Consider the following 24,217-nt stretch of genomic DNA (forward strand, 5'->3'; position numbering starts at 1 on the left):
TGAATCTCTCCCGAACTGAAGTCTTCATCAGTTTGGAATTTTACTTTTTTTTTTTAAATGTGAAAGTTTAAAACCAAAGCAACAACTCAATATCGTTAACTGTAACCTGAGTTGCAACGGCGTTGTGTGTTTACGTCATTCATAGATTTCAATAGTTGTCATGGCGATGAAAGCTTTAAAGAATTGTATCTTTCAAAATAACCTTGGCTCTTTATTCTTTAGCTTAAATTGCTGCTTGCCAAGTATTTTCTCTCTCCTCTCTCTCTCTCTTCCTTCTCCTCCTCCTCCTCCTCCTCCTGTCTGCGTGAGAGAACCAACTCATGGGCTGTGGTTCCATTCTGATTCTTAGTAGACTGTTATGTCGAGCACATGCGAAGGATGTGAATTTCAACTGGGTGTCTTGTCAAATCGCACAAGGCTGCATTTAGTGACAGTCGATGGTGCTAAGTATAAAAGTAAATCTGTTCCGTCTTATTTTAAAATTAAAAATGCATTGAATATCCAGCAACAAATAATAATGCATTGGAACTATTTAACTGCATTTTTGCCTCTGAATTTATTTGAACAAATTCAGAATCAAAACTTCTCATTTTCAAAAATAAAATATGTACAAACTCAAGTTGCTCAAATTCGATTGGCCAAATTCAGTTGCAAGATTACTATGTGTAACATTTAGATTAAACATTGGAACCCAAGGAAAAGCAGTCCATTATAGATCAATTCAAACCAACATGCAACCAAATCAAGCTCTGCTCACACGGAACAGAAGAGGGATGCAGGAAAAACCCGGTTAAACGATGGTGTTTCGGTGTGTACAACATTTCAATGCATAATCATGCTGTGCAAGAGATGCAATGAGTTTTCAATTTAAAAAATCAGATGGAACAAATTTACTTCCATACTAGCTAGCTAGCTAAGCAATCTTTTTGTCAGCAGTCAAATATAGTAACCTTCAACCCAATCAAATAACTTTCATAAGTGTAGTGCTGTCTTCACTGGAGCAACTACAATCACTGTTTGTCCCTCATCAACCGTAACTTAGCCAAGATGGCGACTATTGAGTGCAAGAAGTAGGGCTGTGCAATTAATCGTATTTTAAATCGCGATTACGATTATGGCTTGCGACGATTATGAAAACAGCATAATTGACAAAATACGATTATTTTGCTGGGTGCGCTTTCGCCCCTCCCTAAAAGCCCACTTAGCCACGTGGGAGTGACATGTGTTGACGACGAGTGTTCAGTGCGAGTGAAGATGTCAGAACAAGAGCAGCAACTCGTTAAAAAGAAGGGTCGCGGGGATATTCCCAGTCGATCGCGAGATGTGTCTAAAAATAGAACAACAATATTCTGTTTTATCGTTAATGTCCTGCAACATAATCTGCCTGTGCCAGAATAATGCACTTGAACGCATCAAAGCTTTGTGATTGGCCGGCCTCACCCCATGTGTCGGGGCGTGGCTGGTGGGCAGTGGACACTATTTCGGGAGTGACAGTCCGCACACACACACAAGACCGCAATTATGGCAGAAGCAAAAAAAAACAAATACCGTAATTTTCGGACTATAAGCCGCGCCTTTTTTCCCATTTTTCGACGCTGCGGCTTATATAACGGTGCGGCTAATCTATGGATTTTTACAGCTAACGGCCACTAGGGGACCTCCTAAATCTATGGATTTTACAGGTTACAGTCCACCATCTTTAACTCTATGGGCTCTATGGCCGGTCCGCGCCCCCCACCTTTAAGCGGCGGGCTCCAGCAGGAAAAGCTGGAGGCCGGAAAAGAGTGAGACAGGTAGCGCGCAAAAGTAAAAGTGGAACCGAGAGTGGTACGAGAGACAGAACGAGCAAGAAGAAAGACAGACATTACGAGAGCGAGACAGTTTGTCCCCGTACCACTGGTTGAAAACCACTGCTGTAGATCACTGCCGGTACGTGCGCTGGGAGCGCACCGTTTAAGTTTGAAAGTTGAAAAGTTTGTGTGTCTGAAACGCTATGTGATACAGTACAGTTTACACAGCACAGTACATGTTCTGTAGCTACTATTGCACTAAATGGTAACACTTGAATACGTTATGCAAATATGCAACTTGTTTGTTGAAATGATAATAAATGGGAGCTTCCTCAAACAGCCATCTCTTTCCCGACAATCCCCTCTGTGCTCGAACCCTTACATATGGTAATTAAACATTAAAACACCTGCGGCTTATACTCCAGTGCGGCTTATATATGTACACAATAGGCTTGGGCGGTATGACGGTATTACGGTATACCAGGGTATTTCGAAATCCCGTCGGTATGATTTTCAATACCGTGACGTCACAGACTGTGCGCCAAATCACAGATGCGTTTCATTCTATTACACTGACACAGAGTTTTGACAGGGACGACATTGTTTGTAATTAGGGATGTCCCAATCAGCTTTTTTAGCTCCCGATCCGATTCCGATCATTTGATTTTGACAATTTGCCGATACCGATTTTTCCCGATCCGATCTTTATGCAATGCATTAAGAGAAAAAAAAGAAAAAAAGCATTCAAGTTGTCCCTTAAGGTTATTTTTTTATTTGAATTGAATATTCTATCCAACATGGATATAGCTTCTTTCTTTCACAGCAGCATTGGATCAGTTCAGTTGTGCAGCATTGGATCAAAACAAAATAAAGCTTTCAGTACTCGTTAGCTTACTGCTACAATTAGACACTGCGCCCTGCCCACTCTGTTGCTGCCAATTTAGGAGCGGCATTTCAAAATAGTACACAAACGCTACGAGACAGAATTCCCTCCTATTCTGCCCTACGCTCCCAAAAGGGGAGGGGCCTGAAAGGAAAGCTAAATGCACAGCAGTCTATTTCCACCAGGCCCAACAACAAGAGCAAGGCTGCTACCATAGCATCTTATCGTGTCAGTCACGTTCTTGCGAAACACATGAAGTCTTTCAAAGACGGCGAAGTTGTGAAAGAAGTATTCCTGGAGGCTGCCGACGCGCTTTTGGGGGACAGTAAAAATAACAGTAGCATTTCAACAGGTTTTTGATATAATAAAAACTCAAGTTAGATACCGTTATTAATCAGCTGTAAGTTTTAGTTTGTTTGAACTTATTCATTATAATTATTGTACAAAATGGTATAAGAATGCAAACATTAAGATCTGTTCTGTTTAAATTGATTATAGTCTATTATCAATTCAGGTTAAGAAACTAGTGTTGCTTGCATCCTATTTTAAAGGCATTTCTTTTTATACTCTACTAAAATGCAACAAAAAATGGGTTTGATTCTATCTATTTTCACAGATGTCACGTCTGTCCCTCCGGTGCTAGAGCAACGCTGGCGTCTTGTCTGTTGACTGCCGCTTCTACCCCCGGACTGTTTCTGGATGTTTGTTTGTTTTGTCTACGGGTCTCTATGCTGGTTTTCGCCGATCCAAGGCTGCTCTTCACTCCGTTGTGCATCTCTCCAGCTCCGTTTCCATTCATAGGCTCCCTCACTACTGGACTGTATGCTACGTTAGCCATCAAAGCTAACAGCTGGCTCCACTCCGTCACCTTGACTACCCGGTCTGTATGCTACGTTAGCCACCGAAGCTAACAGCTGGCTCCCGTCACAATTGGACTACCTGATTACACCACTGGATTGTTTTTCCTGGCTCTGGGTGTGTTGATCGCTGCTCTGGACTCGGGTGAGTACGCTGTGTGTTTTGTGATGGTGATTGTGCCAACCTGGACCGACCTGTTGTGCGCCGTACATCAACAACAACAACACTCACTCTGTCTGGCTGCCCAGCCGGCGTTCTTGCGGGGAGCCTCCACTCCCCACCAGCTCGTCTACTGTTGGGTAGCTAGGTCCAGACATGGTGCCGCAGGGACGGTCTGGGGTAACCAACACCACACGCATCACTCACTCCAACACCTGGTCCACTGCTGCTTTCACATATCTCACTGCCTACCAACTCCTAGCCAATCAGTTAATAACCACTGCAAATACACTACCTTGGCTACTCTCATCTGCTGCTACCTTTCATCTGCTGCTTGGACTATCTCTCCCGCTGCTTCAGCCTACTACACCACCAACCTCTCGCCCTCTCATCTACACTGCTGCTGACCTCCACAGCCTCAACAACAACCATCGTCTCCCTGCTGCTACTGCCACCGCAGCTAGCGCCGCTGGGATCCTCCGCCGACGCCGCTACATCCACCGGGGCGCTGGCCTCCCCCGCAACCGACACCTCCCTGACGGTTCACCCATCCCCTCACTCTGGACTATCCCCCACCCCCCCGCCATCCCCATCCACCGCACTGCCAACCTCAACAACCTTTGTACCCCCTCCCCTGCTCCACCATCCATCTCCCTCGCACTCCTGAACTGCCGCTCCCTCTCCAACAAATCACCTGTTATACACGAACTGGAACTGGACAATAACATTGATCTGCTTCTCCTCTGTGAAACATGGCAACAGCCCCTGGACTTCTACGCTCTCAACCAAGCCACTCCCTCCAACTACAGTTTCACTGCCAGACCCCGCCTCTCCGGGCGCGGGGGTGGTCTCGCTGTTCTCCACAAACAATCCCTACACATCACTGAACTGAACCTCAACCTCCCACCTATCTCATCCTTTGAACACCTTGCTTTCTCCCTCCCCAACTCTATCACTACTGTTCTAATCTACCGTCCCCCGAAGCCACACCCCTCTTTCCTCTCTGAACTGTCTGAACTACTCACCATTGCATCCTCTCTATCTTCCCACCTCCTACTTACCGGCGACTTCAACATCCACATGGATCAGCCCAATGCCCCCCTGACATCTGACTTCCTCTCCCTCCTTGACTGCTTCCACCTCACCCAACACATTGACTTCCCCACCCATACCAAAGGCCACATTCTGGACTTAGTCTGCTCCTCCTTTCTACCATTATCTAACCCCCAGCCCCTCCCCTTCCCACTCTCTGATCATCTCTGCATCCTCTTCTCCGCCCCTCTACCCTCCCCCCACAACCCCAAAAAACGCACCATCTCCTACCGCAACATCAAGGCAGTCAACCCCCTCACGCTCTCCCAGCTCATATCCTCTGCCTTCCCGCCCGACTCTGCCCCCTCTTCCCCTGACGACTATGCCACCACACTCAACTCAATTCTCTCTGACTCCCTCGACTCTCTGGCCCCCTGGAAAACCTCCTCTGTTTCATTCACCAACCCCGCCCCCTGGTACACCCCGGAACTCCGTACCATGAAACAGACCGGCCGTCAACTTGAAAGATTGTTCAAACGAACCCACCTCACCGTCCACGCCGAAGCCTATAAAGTTCACATCTCCTCCTACCGTGATGCTCTCCAAGCCGCCAAATCTGCCCACTTCTCCACCCTCATCGACAGCACCAACCGGAACCCCCGCATCCTGTTTTCCACCATCAATAAATTGCTCCAGCCACCTGACATCAATCCACCCTCCTCCCCTGACCTATGCAACTCCTTCCTCCTCGCCTTCAACAACAAAGTTTCACAAATCAACAGCTCCCTAACTGCCATGACCACTATCTCCTCCAACCCCCACGCCCCCCCTCCTCTCCCAGTCCACCCGCCCTTCCCTCCCCTCACTGCCTTCTCTCCTGTTGACTCCTCCCACATCCTAGCCATCATCACCTCATCCAAAACAACCACCTGCTTTCTTGACCCCCTCCCTACGACCCTAACTAAGGCCTGCCTCCCTGTCCTCATCCCCCACCTCACCACCCTCTTCAACCAATCTCTATCCCTTGGTCTTGTTCCCTCCATCTACAAACTTGCCTCCATCACCCCCATCCTCAAAAAGCCCACCCTTGACCCAGCCAACCTCTCCAACTACCGCCCCATCTCCAACCTGCCATTCCTCTCCAAAACACTGGAGCGTATTGTCGCCACCCAGCTCCACACCCACCTCCAGTCCAACAACCTCTATGAACCCCTCCAGTCTGGTTTTCGCCCACTCCACAGCACTGAAACAGCCCTGGTCAAAGTAATCAACGATCTCCTCTCCTCTGCAGACTCCGGTGCCCTCAACATCCTGCTACTACTAGACCTCAGCGCAGCCTTTGACACTGTGAATCACTCAATCCTCCTACAAAGGCTGCGCCAACAGGGTGTTGAGGGCTCCGCTCTCGACTGGCTCACCTCCTACCTCACCGACAGGCAACAATTCATCTCCCTCTCTGGCCACACATCCGCCCTCTCCCCAGTCACACAGGGGGTCCCCCAGGGCTCAGTTCTCGGCCCCCTCCTCTTCATCTGCTATCTTTTCCCCCTTGGTCACATTATTCGCAACCTCAACCTTGATTTCCACTGTTACGCCGATGACACCCAGATCTACATCACCACCAAATCCCCTCACAACCCTCCCCTCACCCATATCGAAACCTGCATCTCTTCAATAAAAACATGGCTGACTCACAATTTCCTTAAACTCAACAGTGATAAAACAGAGCTACTCATCATAGGCACCAGATCAACCCTCAATAAAACAGGACCCATTTCACTCACCATTGAGAATTCGACCATCACCCCCTCCCCCCTGGCACGCAATCTTGGCGTTATCCTGGACCCCACCCTCTCCTTTGACCCCCATGTCAGCTCCATCATCAAGATCTCCTACTTCCACCTCCGCCGCATTGCCAAAATCAAACACTACCTCCCCCCCCGTGCTGCTGAATCCCTCATCCATGCCTTCATCACCTCCCGCCTCGACTATTGCAACGCCCTCCTCACTGGCATCTCCTCCCATTCCCTCCATAGACTCCAAATGGTACAAAACTCTGCTGCCCGCCTCCTCACCCACACCCGGACCCGTGAACACATCACTCCCGTTCTCCGCTCTCTTCACTGGCTCCCCATCAAACAACGCATCATCTTCAAAACACTCCTCCTCACCTATAAAGCCCTTCACCACCTAGCCCCCCCCTACCTCTCTGACCTCCTCATCCCCTACAACCCCCCCCGAGCCCTCCGATCCTCCTCCACTCTCTCCCTCACAGTACCACCATCAAGACTCAAAACATTTGGCAACAGAGCATTCTCCAGATCAGCACCCCGCCTCTGGAACTCCCTCCCCCAATCTGTCCGCCACTCTCCCACACTGTCTACCTTCAAAACCCAGCTGAAAACATACCTCTTCTCCCAAGCCTTCAACTTACCCTACCCCCCAACCCACTGACTTCACTCACACCCCACGCTGTATCTCTTATTCACCCCACGCTGCATCTCTTATTCATACATTCATCAACTTTTTCTTTCCTCTTTTCCATTATGTTGTCTTTTGCTCGTTGTCCTATGCTTGCTCCCCCCCTGTGTTGTCCTTTGCCTGTTCATGTAATGTTCATGTTCAATTTTCTTGTCCAATATGTTGTCTTCTGCCTGTTCACCCCCTTTCTGTACTTTTAATTTTTTTTGTAAGCGACTTTGGGTTATTGAAAAGCGCTATATAAATAAAAGTTATTATTATTATTATTATTAATTTTGTCTTTTTTATTGCACTGTTGCAGCAGATTCCTGTGTAGCTTCAGATCTGAGTTGTCTTATTAGTAAGCCTAATTTATACTTTTGTAGCAACACTATTTTTATATAATGGCAAAGAAAGGGTTCAGAGTATTTTCTTTTTTTCCTGTGTCATATGTGGCAGCACTGCCACAAGTTCCTCTTCAGAGAGGGTCTTCAGTACAGTTGGTAATATTGTCACCTGCCAGTGCCTGCGCTTATCTCTGAAACCAGACCATGTGAACAGGCTGGCGTTTCTTGCAAAAAATCTTTAAGAGATGACATGAGCAGCCCTAACAGCATGGTGTGACCATGGTGGCCAAAACATTTTTATTTGGTCTTAAATTGTAGTTCAACATGTATTTCCTGTTACTTCTGGACCATGACGGTTGGCCAGCCTTCAACGTTTAACTGAGTGGAATATGTTGAATATGTTTTACCAAAATGTTGGCTATGTTAAGGAGTTTTCAGAAGGTTGTGACTGCAACATATTTGATTGAATTTATTTTGGTCTAATTTATTTTTATTTATCATATTAATATATGTTTAGTATGGTTTTGGAAGAGCGCTCCAACATATTTGTTGATCTTGTTTATTGGTCAAATATTATTTGTTTTGAAGTTCAATAAATGGTCAATGAATAATCGTCAAAATAATCGTGATATCAATTATTGACCCAAATAATCGTGATTATGATTTTTGCCATAATCGCACAGCCCTAGCAAGAAGTATGCAGAAGGGCACCGTCCGGGGACTCAGCATGCACTACATTGCACGAAGGCACTAATGCACAGAAGTAATAAAAGAAGTACTATGATTGAAAACTTGTGGCTTCAAAAGTGTACTCCTTCTTCTTCTTTCGTATATCGTCGTCATATGTCCAGCTCAGTGTCACAAAGCCACGCTCTCGTCTCTGGTCCCACTTGGAAGAGGCCAGCCTCTGAAGGAGGTCTGTACAGAGGACAGGTGGTGATTATGTGGTCGGCAGTCTGCTCAGGCTCGCCACACTCGCATACTGTGTATGCGAGTGTACTCCACAAACTAGGGATGCTCCGATCGATCGGTCACCGATCGAGATCGGCCGATACTCACTCTCTACCGATCGATCGGTGCTCTCTAAACATGCAGATCGCGAGAGCCGATCGCATGATGTAAAATACATGACACTTTTCTCTGTGCGCGGCAAAACAAGCTCGCCAAAATGGCTTCATGGGTCTGGCATTATTTGAAGGTGTCCGAAAAAGACAGTAAAATAGCGGTATGCAACGTGTGTGTGACGCTGTGACGGACCGGTGAGCGGAGCGAAACACACACTAAGAGTTAGACCTAACACACTTCACTATTTTATCTACCTCTGGAACAAGCTAAACTAGTTATTATAAATATATTTATTCTTCCCTGTCGGGTCACTCATTACTGGATCAGTGAGCTGCATGAGATTCTGACAGGCTGTCAGGAGAGGGGGAGAGGGGGAGAGAGAGAGGGAGAGAGAGAGGGAGAGAGAGGAAAAGAGAGCGCTTCCGCTCATTTCTCCCGTGTTATTATCCAAAGTGAATGTAAACTTGAATAATGTACTTCATTTGAATGTAATAATTAAGTTGATTGTTGTTTGTGGAAGCTCCAATAATATTATACCCTACACTTGTAAAAAAAGGAATCAAAATTGATTCCTCTTATTTGTCAAAACATAACCCACAGTGCAACCCTTTGGTTGAAGTTTCGTAAGGAGCAGGCTTCAAAGGCCTGGGAAGCTCACCACTTTCTAACTCCATACATCATTTTAAACTTCAGCTCCAACACTGGGTTTAAATACATGGCCCAGTTAAAAATACTAACAGATCACCAACAACACAAGCAGCCAGAAAGAAAAAAAACTGCAGTAGCATGATGCAAGAAAGTAATCTTTTTACACCAATGTGTCTGAGTTAACCTTGAAGTACAACATTTTTGGTGCAGTGAGATATTCCTAATGGCTCTAAAAAAGGAACACACTATTGTATTGTCTAGTCAAGCTACACTTTATTGTCTTTATACTAGAAGGCTTTCTTCTTAGTTCACTAATTGTTAGTCCATTTGGAAAAAAGCATTAGCTAAATGTAATGTATATTGAGCTATGTTTTTTTTACAGATGATTAATGCAGATCACAGAAAATGAGATCCTTTGAAGAAAAGTCAGCTCTGGACATGTGAAGAAACGAATAAGAGAAAATCTACGCATGTGTATGTCCATCCCAGCTAGCGGGGAACGTTCTCACAACTTTGGCTAACGTTACCTACAGGTTCTAATAATGTTTTAAAGAAACGTTTTAATCTGATGTTCAAATAACCTTTTTTGGACGTTTATTATTTCAAATAATTGTCCTATAAGGTGTAAGGTTAACTAAGATATAACGTTTTAACTGCAACATTCAGAGCATGTTTTGAGGATGTTTGTCTTACTGAGATGACAGTACGTTTTTTTATAAAACGTTCCTTTAATTTAATATGTTTACAAAGGTGGAACGTTTTGCCTGCAACATTCTGAGGATGTGTTTTGGACATTGTTGGGGTAACACATTAAATTATGTTCTTTATAAAACGTTCCCTCAATGTTACATGATAACAAAAGAAGAACATTCTCCAAGAAACATTCTGAAAATGTTTTCAGGATGTTGTTGAGGCCTGAGAGGAGAGAAAGTGTTTTATAAAATGTTCCTTTAATGTGATATGTTAACAAAGGTGGAACGTTTTGCCTGCAACATTCTAAGGATGTGTTTTGGACGTTGTTGGTACCCCAACAACGCACATTACAGATGTTCTTTATAAAACGTTCCCTCAATGATACATGATAACAAAAGAAGAACATTTTCAAAGCAACATTCGGATAATGTTTTCAGGAGGTTATTCTTTTTTTATAAAACGTTCCTGTGATGGCAAATATTAACACGGTCATGGTCAACTTCAGATGTATTTATAGAGCGCTTGTTGCATTTCTTTGAAAAGGAAGTTTTTAAAATGTTGATGTCACCATATTTTCCTTTTGAAAAAAACAAACAAGCACGTAATTCATGATAAGCTGTAAGCGGTTATTGCATGCAGGGCTCGACATTAAGGACTGCCCGATTGCCCGGGGCCATCTAGTATTTAGCTCGGGCAATGAAGCCTCACCTGCTGGTTGCCCGATGGGGCAATCTATTATGCTAGTATCATGCAGCTCGCGGATCTAGTAATGAGTGACCCGACAGCAAAACTAAACATATCTATAACTAGTTTAGGTAGTTTGAGAGGTAATTAAAATAGCTACGTGTGATATCCTAACCTGAAGTGTGTGTTTTGTCCGCTCACTGCTGCATGTGATCATGCAGAGCTGTGTGTCGACTCGTCAGCAGCAGCTGATCTCTCTCTCCCGCCAGTTTAGACTTCACTCGCGTTTATGTCCATATTGATAAGATCTAGCTAGTTCTAGCTAATGATAGGACTACCTGCTTATTAAAAGACACCTAAACAATAAGCTTTGCTATGCAACCGGGTGAGGCCACAAAGTATAGCGCAGCATTATGCATCTGTTTAAATGCCCACCGGAACCCCGAGGCATTACCAACAGATGAACGCAAAATCAACCCATACAGGACATCTCTTTCTCCATATTAAGTGTTAGACATTAGAATTGACTATTCTTGTCTGTCACATACTCTTCTTGTCTGTCACATAAGTGGCGCTAAAGGGAAATTATTTTGACCGAAGAGATTTAGATTTGCCGGCTAAAGGGAACTCTGACGTCGCCATTTTGTGTGCTTCGCGGATGCGCTCGGCTCCTCTCAGCTCCTGTCGACTGCTGCTCAGGTCTGCTCGGTCAGCTTCCGGATGAGGAGGCATTCGTTCGACCAACCTACAGTAGATAACATTACAAACATTTTTAACAGGGGCCATAATAGTGTAAATAATGTTTGTTTTGGCAGTTATAACTGAATGTAATGTTTTCTACTTTTTGACATCTGGGAAGGCATTTGCCTTAATCAGATGGAAAGTGTCTTGACCAACAACTTAAGTATTTCTTATAGCGAGCAAACAAGAGCAAACAAACAAGTGAAATGAAGAATACAATTGAAATTGTACAATATAATATTATGGTGGTTCATCTTATAATTCAGTCTAGAGAATGCACCAGACAGCATCTACAGTAAGGCCTGCAACAATCTAAATGTTCTAGGGGGAGGCCCCCCAAAACCTTCGTGCCATTTTGTCCGCGCGCATTTTTCTGGGCAATCTCTATTGGGCTCAGGGCCATCCGTAAATTAGCTTAGATGGCCCACAGGGCCCACAGGGCCATCTCTCACAGGGCCATCTCCCCACAGGGCCATCTCCCAAAATCCTTAATGTCATGCACTGGCATGTTTGCGGTGGCATGTGTGAGTTCCCAGCTAGAAATCTTTGTTACCATTCGTTTTTCTAGGAATGTTTTCAGCGGGACGTTTTATTTTGGTTCCCAGAATGTTCTTCTGAAAGGTAGGATAACGTTCTTTAAAAACATTCTTGAAATGTTTGGTGATAACCTTCTTAAGATGTTTTTGACAACCTTCTTAAGATGTTTTTGATAACATTGTTAGAACATTATGCCCTACTGTTCTTAAAACGTTTTCAGCGGGAAGTTTTATTTTGGTTCCCAGAATGTTCTTCTGAAAGGTAGGATAACGTTCTCTAAAAACATTCTTAACATTTTTGGTGATAACATTCTCAGAATGTTTTTAGAACCAAAAATGTCTAGCTGGGATGGCAGTGTGAAAGATCATGAGCAGAAAACCAACTGACAAGATTTGTGGTGATCAGTAGTTGCAGACCATTTAGATGCACAAAAACCACCAAAGAGCCAAGCTAACCAATCAGAGCTCTGGTTTCAGACAGAGGGTGAAAAGAGGAGCTGCAGCACAGGCAGCGTGAGAAGACTAAAGAGCTTTTTGAACATTAAAGCATGGAGACATTTCCCAGTAGAGGCACAACATACTAATATGAACCTGAAAATTAGCAAATGTCCTCTTTAAAGTGTTAGCTTACAGAACATCAAAGCTACTGTAACAAAGAAAAAATAAAATGCGCTCTTTTTACAACAAACCGTGAAGCTGACAATTGAGCGGCCCGACCAAGCAAGGGGGCAGAGGCAGAAAATTATAACCCGGTGTGGGCATTTATTAAAATCATGTGCACATAGTTCTCAGCCTCAATCCTGCTGTTCTCCCTGAACACATCCTGAAGCCTCAAGGATCTCACACATACTGACAGGAAAAACAGAGCCTAAATACACCCAGACCAATCAAACCAACAAGACACAGGTGAGGGGGGAGGAGACAACACAGGGCACCAGGTGCACACAATCCAGCAACAGACATAACGGGAGGGGGAACACTTTTCAAACACAAACATATAACTGAACAGAATTACACACATACAAACCCAAATAAACGCAGTCAGCACTTGTACAATTAATGCCACTTAACACTGTGATTTCTACACCCTCACATATTATTTGCACCCGGATTATTCTTAACCACTGTCATTCTACACCAGCATAAGCACTTTCGGCGCTCTCGCTAACTCCCCTATCTTGTCAGGCGGAGCCGAGGACCCGACCAGCACCTACCAGACGACATTTCAATGAATACGGTTTAATCCTTTAATAAATACTATCTCAATAATTAGTATAAATTATATAAAATCTGCAAATATGCCATGCCAAACGGTACTGTGCAATCACGCTAATAAAGTGCAAAACTGTTCACTAAAGTGCTGAGTTACAAGTCCCAAAGCCGTCAGTCCACAGTTACCTTCGTCACACAAACAATATGCTGTTTTTATAGATTTTTTGTAAAATGGTGCTCCTGCGTGTAATCCCAAATGTTAGAACTGTGATCTGATGATGTCTATGTATGCATGTCAGTGACTACATTTACATTTTTCTTGTATTCTGATTACTTAACATTACATGAGGTAATCCATTAGTCCTCCCCAAGCCTGCATCTTAGTTCTTATAGTTAATTAGTTAAAGTGGACCTATCATGCTATATTTGAATAATATAGTGTAGGACCATACCTATATAAAGGCATATTTATACTTTTTATTTTTCAAAATACCAAACAGATCATGCATTTTAGCCATTCTTCATTTTGCTCAATTCAACACTGTCTTTGCAGGGACTGATTCTGTGAGAACAGCACCATCTACAGGCCTGGCATATGTACTACAGCGTCTCCAGCGCTTTCGAACGGCGATGTCCATGGCTGTCTCCTCCTGATTGGTGGAGTTGGCCCAATAGCCGTAGCGCCACTTCTGTGACGTCATAGACGTGTTCAAATCTGGATCAATCTGTATCAGATCCGTTGCAGCCCCTTTTTAAGAGATTTGGGTATGGAAGAAAATAGAGAGGGTTGTGTTTTCTGACACTTGGTGAGTTCCCTGGAACACCGGGGACACATATTCATGTATAAAAGATGTACAAAAGTGCATTTTGCATGATAGGTCACCTTTAAAATAGCCTTATTATCAGAGTAGGGAAAAACAACTGTCAATCATTCCTTTGATCCTAACCAAGGCCCCGGCCACACGGAGATGAAAACGAAAACGAACCGCGGTCGATATCAAAAAAGTCTTCCGTCCACACGGAATTGGCACAAGAAACGTGTCCGTCCACTAGGGGTGTAACGGTTCACAAACATTTCGGTTCGGTACGTACCTCGGTTTTTAGGTCACGGTTCGGTTCGGTACGTTTTCGGTACAGCAGAAAAAATTATGGGAGTTGGGTTTGCACTTCAGTCTTTTTTCTTTTGGTACCGGTGATATTCACGTTCGGGTGATACCTTTTGAAATGAGTGTGCAAGTTTGATGTATTGCCAGCCGCGTAACCAATTTTAGTTGAACAATGCCGACAAACAGCTTTGGTTCGGTCCACCTGTCTTTGTCCGTCATCCTTGTACGTAACTGCGAAACCAAAATGTTCCCAAACCAGAGACTTCAATGATGCTGGAGGATTTTCGAGCTAAACTTTATCTGCGTTCGCCATTTCGACAGTTCCTCAAATTACTGACTAAATTTGAACACATCCCTGTGACCAGCTCTCATAGTATGCCTCTCTTCCAATGAAATGATTTTTTCAATTTTTTACGGTTAACGTTATATTCGTTTGGTACACTTTGGTACACATGTACCGTTACACCCCTACCGTCCACACAGGACCGCTCGACCCGCTGGAGACGCTGTAGTACATATTCCGGGCCTGTAAGAGGTGCTATACTTCCACCACAAAATACACCAAAAGCAACGAAGAAGCCCCCCCGAGTATGATTGCCATGGTTGCCCTTGTTTATTCTCCGGTGGATTTAGCAACATGTAGTTCATGTAGTTCTCGATGTCCACTTGTTGCTGATCGTTGTAGTAGAGGAGCTGTAGATTTTGCACGAACATCTGTCTCATGGTCAGTAACATCTGGAGCACGAACTGAGAGCTGCTGTGAGCTGCTGTGATGCGCCATTGTTGTTATTATTGGCGAAACGCATCAGCAATGACGCAGGTGACGCAGGGGTGAGCAGGAGAGATGGGGAGAGGCGGGGCTATGATCGTTTAGGGCGTACACACGGTGCCGCAAGCGTTATGTTACCAAACCTTCCCACTTTGGGATGCGTTATCGTTTGAGGGCTCCGTTTCCGCGGTTCCGTTACGGCCACGTGTGGACGAACCATCCAATACGATAAAGAACTATAGCGGATACCACCCGTTTAGTGTCCGTGTGGACTGGGCATAAGCGAGCTGATCACCAATCAGCACTAGCTAGTGTGATGCAGATGTAGGTAATTACTAGGGATGTACCGAATATTCGGCCGAAAATGGTTAAAAAGGCCCTTTCGGCTTTCGAAAAAATATCACCGAATGTCAGAGAACAGGGTTACGTTGGTAAGCTAACGTGTTGTTGTGATGACGTAATCAAAACGCGGCGACAAGCACGGCGCGCGACCATGCTCGCGGCTGGCTCAAAGCCAACATGTCTGCTGCTTGGAGATATTTAAAAATATCAGAGAGAGAGGCGCGGATTGCGATTTGTAAAACGTGTTCAGCTGACATTTCTCGAGGGGGTGTAACTGCAAAGACTTTCACCACTTCGGGATTACTCCACCACTTGAAATCAAAACACCCGGACAAATATGCGGAGTAAGATCAAATCACAAGCACTGACAGCGAGAGACTGTTCAGCGCTGCCTCTCATGTGCTTGATGAGAAGAGGAACAGACTTATGGCTGATAAAGCAGAGAAGCTACTGTTCATTAAAAAGAACCTCCCACTTTTCCTTAATAAGTAGACAAGGCTGGCTTATCATAAGCTTATCTAGTTCTACATGTCTACTCTATACCCACTTTCCTGAACAATTTTCATTGTGAGTTATAATTCACCATCTCAGGTTATCATTAGGGGGAAATGACAGCAGCACAGTGTTCAATATATTGTACTTTCGGTATCTAAATGATACAATGTTGTTTACATTGCTCATGAGGACAGACCACCTTATTTGCAGATTCTTGAAATTGTAATTTAATTTGTAATTGATTGTGGATTTTGTATCCAGTTTTCACTTTATGTATCTTTATGTATCTTTACTACTTTGCTTATGAGGACAGACAGCCTTATTTACAGATTCTTGAAATTAATTGTAATTGCCAAAAGCCGAAAGGGCCTTTTTAACCATTTTCGGCCGGTAATTTTCGGCGGCCGAATATTCGGTGCATCCCTAGTGATTATTATTTAAGTTAAGTTTTGCCATAATAATTTATTTTTCCATAATCAGGCAGCTGAACAACATTGGTAAAAAATGTATACATTAAATATATATATATATATATATATATATATATATATATATATATATATATATATATATAAATATATATATATATATTTCTATTAATCATCTTCGGCCTTTCGGCATACGGTTTTCGGCCAACCGTTTCCTATTTTCGGTATCGGTTTCGGCCAAGAATTTCCCATTCGGTATATAATTTGTGTGTAAATATGTGAAACATGTAAATTGTAAAACACCATTCACAAAAGATTTGCAAACTCACAAATACATTTGCAAATGTAAAACGGATCTGCAAATACGCAAAATATTTTCACAAATAAAAAAAGATCTGTGAATACTATAATTAAATCATAAATAAACTAAAGGGATTTGTGAATATCTCTTTAACATTGACAACTTTCGATCAGGCATCCGTGAATCCATTTTGTATTTGTGAACCAACAATGCGCTTGTGGATCTCAAATCTCTGCTTGTGGATCGTCTTTTTACACACACAGAGTTTTGAGACAAACTTTCCGCCGGTCTCGACCGAAATCTGCTCGTGTCACTCGGTTATTTACGGAAACCACATGATGGCCTGCTGATGACAAAATGTCCGCATTTCAAGGTTTCAAAGTAAGAGCATGATGGCTTCCCTCTGGAGTCGACGTTCGCAGCGCCATGTCGAAGTGCACATATTCTACGTACTTAATCAGATCTTTTCGATTAAAGGAGTACAAATATCATGCAGATAACCACCGAATCACTGGAACTGTAGCTTTCCAGCGGTACCTATTGTGAGACTTTACCCCGACGACTCACAGCAGCCAATAAGGCCGCTCAAAGCAGCTTGACTTTGCGTTACACTGTGTGGGATTTGGTTGTATCATGGTGAGATGAAGCTTTGAAGCTTTCCCGCCAATTGGTTCGCAAAAGGGTTCATCTCATGAGGCTTCATCATGGGCTTCATTTGAACAAAAAAAACCCTGTTGGTCAAAGTGTGTAAAACAGGCAGATTTGACCTCTCAACAGTGTGCTCTATCTCATACCGAGTTCCCAATGAGTAAAGCTTAGAATAACTCTAAACAACGAACATAAAAACAAATTTTCATGTTAACAATATTGTTTTTATTCCAGTTTCCAATGATTGTGATTGAAAAGCCTAAGGAGGCTGGTAAACATTGCAAAGAGGGATTTGTATTCCTTAACAATATTCGTAAACTTAGCCATGTTGTAGCCTGAGAAAGGCTAAACCATATCAAAGAATACATTTATTAACTACATTATCTAATTCAGCTGTAGCTTTTATAAACAAAAAAAATACTTATTGACCAGTCTTTGAACCAGGGACCCTGCGGTTGTGAAACTGCTTTCCAGCTGAGCCACAGCCCACACACTAAATCTACCTGAAAGCACTGCATCCTATTTATTCCTGTATTTGTTCATTTATTCATGTTTTTATTGCTACATTTATTTATGCTTTTATTTATTTATACTTATGACATGTTCCGACCTCTATATAAGTGAGGGTCTGAGCTCTCTTAATTCCATCGTGTCATCGGGCCCGGGTACAGGAGGGGTAATATTGTTCTTATTATACATCCATGGGTAATATGAGCGTTGTGGATCAACCGATCTGAATCGCTTCCTGAAGCAGTCACGTGGTATCGACAGGCAGCGAGGCTTCGTTTGTCATAGATGACGTCACTGGCCCAAAACGATACAAGCTTCATAAAAAGCTTCGGGGGTTACTCGACACACGCTCCCGAATCCTCGGCGCAATACGTAACATCACTAGTTGTATCGTATGTTGGTCAAGTAAATCTCGGCCGGGGCAGCTGCACCTATGTTGGTGTGAAATGACAAATGGAGACTCAAGAAATCACTAAGGACCTACCGACCAAGAAAAAACATAAACCACGTGTCTCCCATCAGTTAACGTATGTGAGGAAACAAGAGAGAGACTGAGAACATGGCTAAAACAAACACAACAGTTACGGACGCGCTAGAGATTATTTTCGCTAGCACTCGCTGAAAATGAAGCATCAGAACCAGAAGGCTTCGACTCTTCTGAAGAAGAAGAATACAGGGACAACAAGGATCCATTTGGACATGGGTAAGTGTAAATATTACAGTAATAGTGTACTTTCACTTTGTGTGGAATAGCCTACCGCAAAAATGAACAATAGGTCTATTGAACTTTTTCTTGGGACAAAATAGTAATATCAAGGAGCCAGAACCTCCAGCTGTGCCTGTCACCAGGTCAAAATATACTGTGGCTCAAGGGCCTTCACCACTGCCATCACCACCAAGGACCAGCATCAACTCAGCCAGCAAGGAGGTCTCTTAGAACACACGTACTCCCCACACAGCCAACACCATCAACCCGGCCAGCAAGGAGTTCTCGTAGAACACAGGTACTTCCCACACAGCCACCAGCATCAACCCGGGACAATCAAACGTACCTCCCTCCAACACAGCTACCAGCAGCCCTGCACCATCTCCCCCACTTGCACAGCGGCCAGTCCCACTGTCTTGGAAGACGGACAAAGACCCTGCCACTGGTCCCCCTCTCTTTACAGTTATAATGAGTAGTTGGCTGAAAAAGTTCTGATATTGTAAATAGTAAGATTTTCCAGTTTCTGATATTTTTATAAATAGTTGGTCAACCACACAGTTTCCCCACAAACTACATGCAGTTTGCTTTTCAGCCCAACTGTATACAGTTAAATCAACCGGACTTCTTTCTGCAGATGTGAGCGTCCTTATCAACGGTCAATAAGTCCTTGCTGCACATTATCCCTTACATGTTTCCATCTTAAGCTTTGTTAGTTAGTTAGTTTCGTAACGGACGTAATGTAACAATTGTAACGGTTGTAGCTTTTCTCAGACACGGAGGGATACTGACTTGTTGTGAAAAGTAACTACAATTACCACACAATCTGCCACTGCCTGAAACGCCTTGATTGTAGTCCTTTGTTAACTTCCGTGACGTAGTCACTACGTATGATAGTGCTCCAACACATTGTACGTGATCCTCTTTAACCGACATATTTATAATAGTATTCTCTAGTGCAGTGGTTCTCAAAGTGGGGGGCGCGCCCCCCCTGGGGGGCGCAAAGGCATACCAGGGGGGGCGCGAGAGACCAGGAGGAAAAATGGTAAAAATGTAAAAGATAAAAAAATAAAAAATCATAAATTGAAAAATTATTTATTCGAAAATAATATGATGCAGTACTATTACGTCTGGGTCTCTGTGTTTCATTAAAGCTCGGCTCTGTGTGTGTGTGGAACGAGACATTTTGTGTGCGCGAGCGAGAGAGAGAGAGCGCACTGGTACCGGGGATCGTTGTTGTTAGCTTCTGGTGCTAGCGAGCTACGCTAACGGACATAAGGAGCTTTTTCAACAACAAAGTGGAGGAGAGTCCTCTCCTGTCAGACTGAGAGACTCAGTGAGCTAAAGCAGGGGTTCCCAACCTTTATTGTGCCAAGGACCGGCAGATACATTAAAAAAAATTCGCGGACCGGTTGTCAATTTTAGCTGATTTTAATATTTACTCACCAGCAGGTGGCAACAGAGGCTAATTGTTTTTAACAGCCTGAAGAAATACTAATATGCATCCAAAACATATTAATAACGTTTAAAACCAGGATACAATTAAAACAAAAAATTAGGACCGCTTTACAAATATTAATATAATATAGCCTAATATGGCAATATAAGGCTGTTACATTGTATGTAACAAATAATAGAACAATATGCATCCAAAACATATTAACAACGTTTAAAACCAGGATACAATCAAAACAAATTAGGACCACTGTACACATATTGATATAACTGAAATGTCAGGGAGACCCCTAGGCTTGTTTGCCAGCCATAATAACGTCATACCGGGGCGTTCGTTCCGGTGCACTCCGACAGCATTTAGAACTACATCGAGATTAAGATTAAACTAACTTATTTTGGGAACACCCACATACCTATGGAGTTGGCCAGATGTGTGTAATTACTGTTCATGGTCATTTGAAAACAAATGCCGTTGTTGGACACACACAAACACACCGAACATACACACACACACAGCGGAGCTGAGCAGAGCACATACACACACACATCATGTGCCTTTGTGACCGGACATTTCCTTCATACAACGAGTAATAGGGGTAATAATCAGGCCGTTCGGTGTGTGTGTGTGAAACGTAGCAGCCTGCAGTGGGGAACACAGTGAAGGCTGTGTGTACACGCTGGTGCTGCACTTCTCAGAGGCTGCCTCCTGATGCTGCAGCCATTTCATGAAGTGAAGGAGGTTTTACAAATAAAAAAAATAGCTCTACACCCCTGGCCGCAATGTCCTTAAAATGAAGTCCGAGTTCGAAATATATCTCAAATAATGTATGCACTGCCACTTCCCCACATAAACATAACAGTCTGCGATTAAACGGTTGTCTCCTGTGTGCTCCACTTCCTATTGGCGCACCGGTAACTTTCTCTGTGCATAAATGAACAATGATAAAATATTTTTAAATATTTCTAATTCTGCAAATATTACGATAAACTCACAGCCATTTCGCGGCCCGGCAGTAACACCTCCACGGCCCGGTACCAGTCCGCGGACCGGGGGTTGGGAACCCCTGAGCTAAAGGACTCTCAGTGTTTAGATAGTTCACTTTAGTCTAAGTTATCTCAGTGGGTCTCAAACGGTTTGTTCACGATTAATGTAAACAATTATTTCTGAGGCACACGTTTATATGATCATTATAGTCATAAAAAAATAAGAGAATAAATGAAAAACAGGTATGAAATACTATATGGCAGTAAAACAAGAATAACGTTTAAAAGGGTGATTTGTAAAATATCCATAAAGAAAAAGTAAATCTGTTTACAGTTCTGTTTCATATGGGTGTTGAGAGATGTATCCATAGATCTCTTCATTTTGCTCTCAAAGTGCTCCAGATTGATGCATTTAACTTCAATATTTAAAAATAAATCTTCCCGGGGGAGCTTGCCCCCGGACCCCCCTATGTGAGGTCCACACACCACCTATAAAAATAGCACTTTACCCTATGCCGTGAGCTGATTGTCGAGCCTTCATTGTAACTGTCTCACTATGCGTGGGGAATGTTGCAGTAGAAAATTCCACTGTAGCGCCCGGTACATTAATGGGAAACCCTAAATGTTTGAGCACCCTCTATGAAACGTCAAGCTACCCCACAGCACCCCCAAAATAAATTTCTGCCGCCGCCACTGAGCCTGACTATTTGTGTTGGGGGGGCCCGACTTTTTTTTTTCTCCAAAGGGGGGGCCTGACAGAAAAAGTTTGAGAACCACTGCTCTAGTGGGACAAAATTATAATTTGTGACTAAACAAAGCTCCTGTAACAAGGAATTATTATATCGTAAATGCTGATCTAAGAAAAATATAAAGCATTTTTTTTGCATGTCCGTCAGGGAAAATATATGAATAGTTGTATTTTTTAGACTTGATAACAATTGTCTTTCACAAAACACTGTCAAGGGAATGACATGCCGAAGTGTATTCTCATCATTCATGTCGCCCGGCACAAATTCACGTATATCTGCATCTTTGTATTGACTTTAAATGTAATCTGAAAAAAATCTGCTTTGCGTCCAATCAATGTTTATGAATCAAAAGCATAAGATTATTATGTTTCAATCATAACTAGAAACTCTTTTTATGTGTCACACACATACAAAAACTGCGCAGAACACACAGTGAAATTTGACTTCCGCATTTAACCCATCCTTGTACTAGCTGCAGTGGGCAGCTATTATACAGTGCCCTGGAAGCAGTGGGGGGAATTCAAACCCAAATTGTGAACATTTCAACTCAGAGAAAAATACCTGATGTTATAGCTCCTTTTAACTGTTCAATTAGATCAGGGGTTTTCAACGTGTGGGAAGGTGAGCCTCCCCTCAGAGAACATAAGAACAGCCGTGCCCCCCCTCCCAATTATTATTGCTATTATTATTATTGTTGTTGTTGCTATAATGCAGGGGTATTATTATCCAGTGGAATGCCCTTACCACCTACTGGCTTAGTTAAATGAAAGTGGTTACTTTTTTTGGGCTGGGCAGTGTAGTTTTACACACCGTCTTATTTGACTTTCTCAGGATTTAAAGTATTTTGGGGGCAGACCCAATTTCTGTCTCAAATAAATGTCAGCATCCAGTAAATAGATCGATGTTTTGAGGTGGAAATTAAGGCTTTATATAACAGTGTGTGAATTTAATCTTTGTCCAGTGTAAAGCCAAGCAGGTCATCAATTCATTTCCAGAAGTTACTATGATGATCCTCTCTGTCACAGTTCTGAGATGATTTTAATACTTGACTCACACACACAGTGTGTATGGGGCAGATTGAGATGATGCCTGATGGATTAACAATCCTGTGGTGATTGTGGATTAGGGCTGGTGTTATGCAATGCAAGTCCCATTTTTAACATGTCTAAATCGCAGATACGAAGATGAATTGTTTTTGCCTTCCTTGTAATATTTTAATCAAAATGTCAAATGTTATTTTTTACATAAGAGGGTGAAAAACACCTTCTCCGTTTATTTTCAGTGCACCTTCATCCCTTTTCATTCATTTCACTTTCCTCTTTAGTAACAACAATCTGTGACTGTAAAATGTACAACATGAATGCATAAATAAATGTTTTATCTTTGAAGGTTATGGTGGTTTATGGGGCATCATCCTGTGTTAACTTAAGGAAATAAAAATACTTTGAATTGCTTTCCTCCATTACTCTATACTGCACTTGCCCAGCAGCTTGCTGATTTTTTGAACGACGTAGCCTACACCCAAACTGCAAACCACACCCTCCTTTACACGAATAACAACGGGACTGTTGTTACAAAGGATTCATGTAGTTTTGTATAGACCAAGAAAACCTGCAGCCAGTCACATATTCTGGGAGCCAAAAAATGCTCAACTTATCTCCTCTGAATCTATTAAACCCTTTGGTAATTCACAAGAAACAAGCAAATGTTTTTGAAAACTACAGCCCAACAGTATCTGAGTCATCATCTCATGACCCCTCAGACTTCCAAGGTAAGATCCTAAACTTTAAAGCAGCACAGTTACAGAGGGGCCACTTTCCTGTATAAAACAGAAAACCCTCTACTCAGGATACAGCACATTGTGGTTTGAAACATTCATCCCCCAATTCATCATCAGTCGATAAAATAATAACAAATTCCATGACTTATCTGACTAATGGTGCCTCCGGTAAGGGTGTCTAAGTTAAGGATAGAGGTGGAAATCACAAAACGATAAGCTGATTTGCATCACTTTGTTCAAAGTGAGCACATGTCCATTCAAAGGTGGTACAACAGGAAGTAATTGCTTGCATGTGTTAGGACTGTGTATTGGCAAGAATCTGGCTATTGTATATCTTCCATTACACACAGGTTAAGATTCCATATATCGCGAGTAGCTATATTTCAAAATCGATTTAGTCATTGACAATCGATACAGTTTCACAAACATAATACCATAGAAAGTTAATCAATATTTTCTAACGCCCCTAATGATTGTACATGCGTGAAACTTCTACTAAAGCAAATTAGAGCCAAAGTGACCAGCAAATCAATGGTATATTAATACGAATAATGAATGCAATAATAACTTTATTATTAAAAGCATCAACAGTTGTAACAGTAGTATCGTATAACACTAAAGCAATTGTACAGCGAGAAAAAGGGGACAAAAAAGGTTCTGCTACAAGACATTTTTTAGTAAAAGCCAGTTATTTCACAGCAGTGCAGATGTATCCATCAATCCATGCAGAGCTAAAGATATGTGAACAGTCCTCAGGCACAAACACGGTAGTATTGCACAGGTAGGTTAGGTGTGTGTGTGTGTGTGTGTGTGTGTGTGTGTGTGTGTGTGTGTGTGTG

General features: G+C 42.9%; 1 protein-coding gene across 1 annotated transcript in view; it reads right to left on the bottom strand.

Annotated features, from left to right (window-relative positions):
- LOC307044364 (ras-GEF domain-containing family member 1B-A-like) overlaps positions 1-24,217 on the bottom strand; it is an 83,799-nt gene that overhangs the window by 58,726 nt on the left and 856 nt on the right. The window lies entirely within an intron of this gene.

Source organism: Notothenia rossii, assembly GCF_949606895.1.
Source record: "Notothenia rossii genome assembly, chromosome: 6".
Lineage (NCBI taxonomy): Eukaryota > Metazoa > Chordata > Actinopteri > Perciformes > Nototheniidae > Notothenia > Notothenia rossii.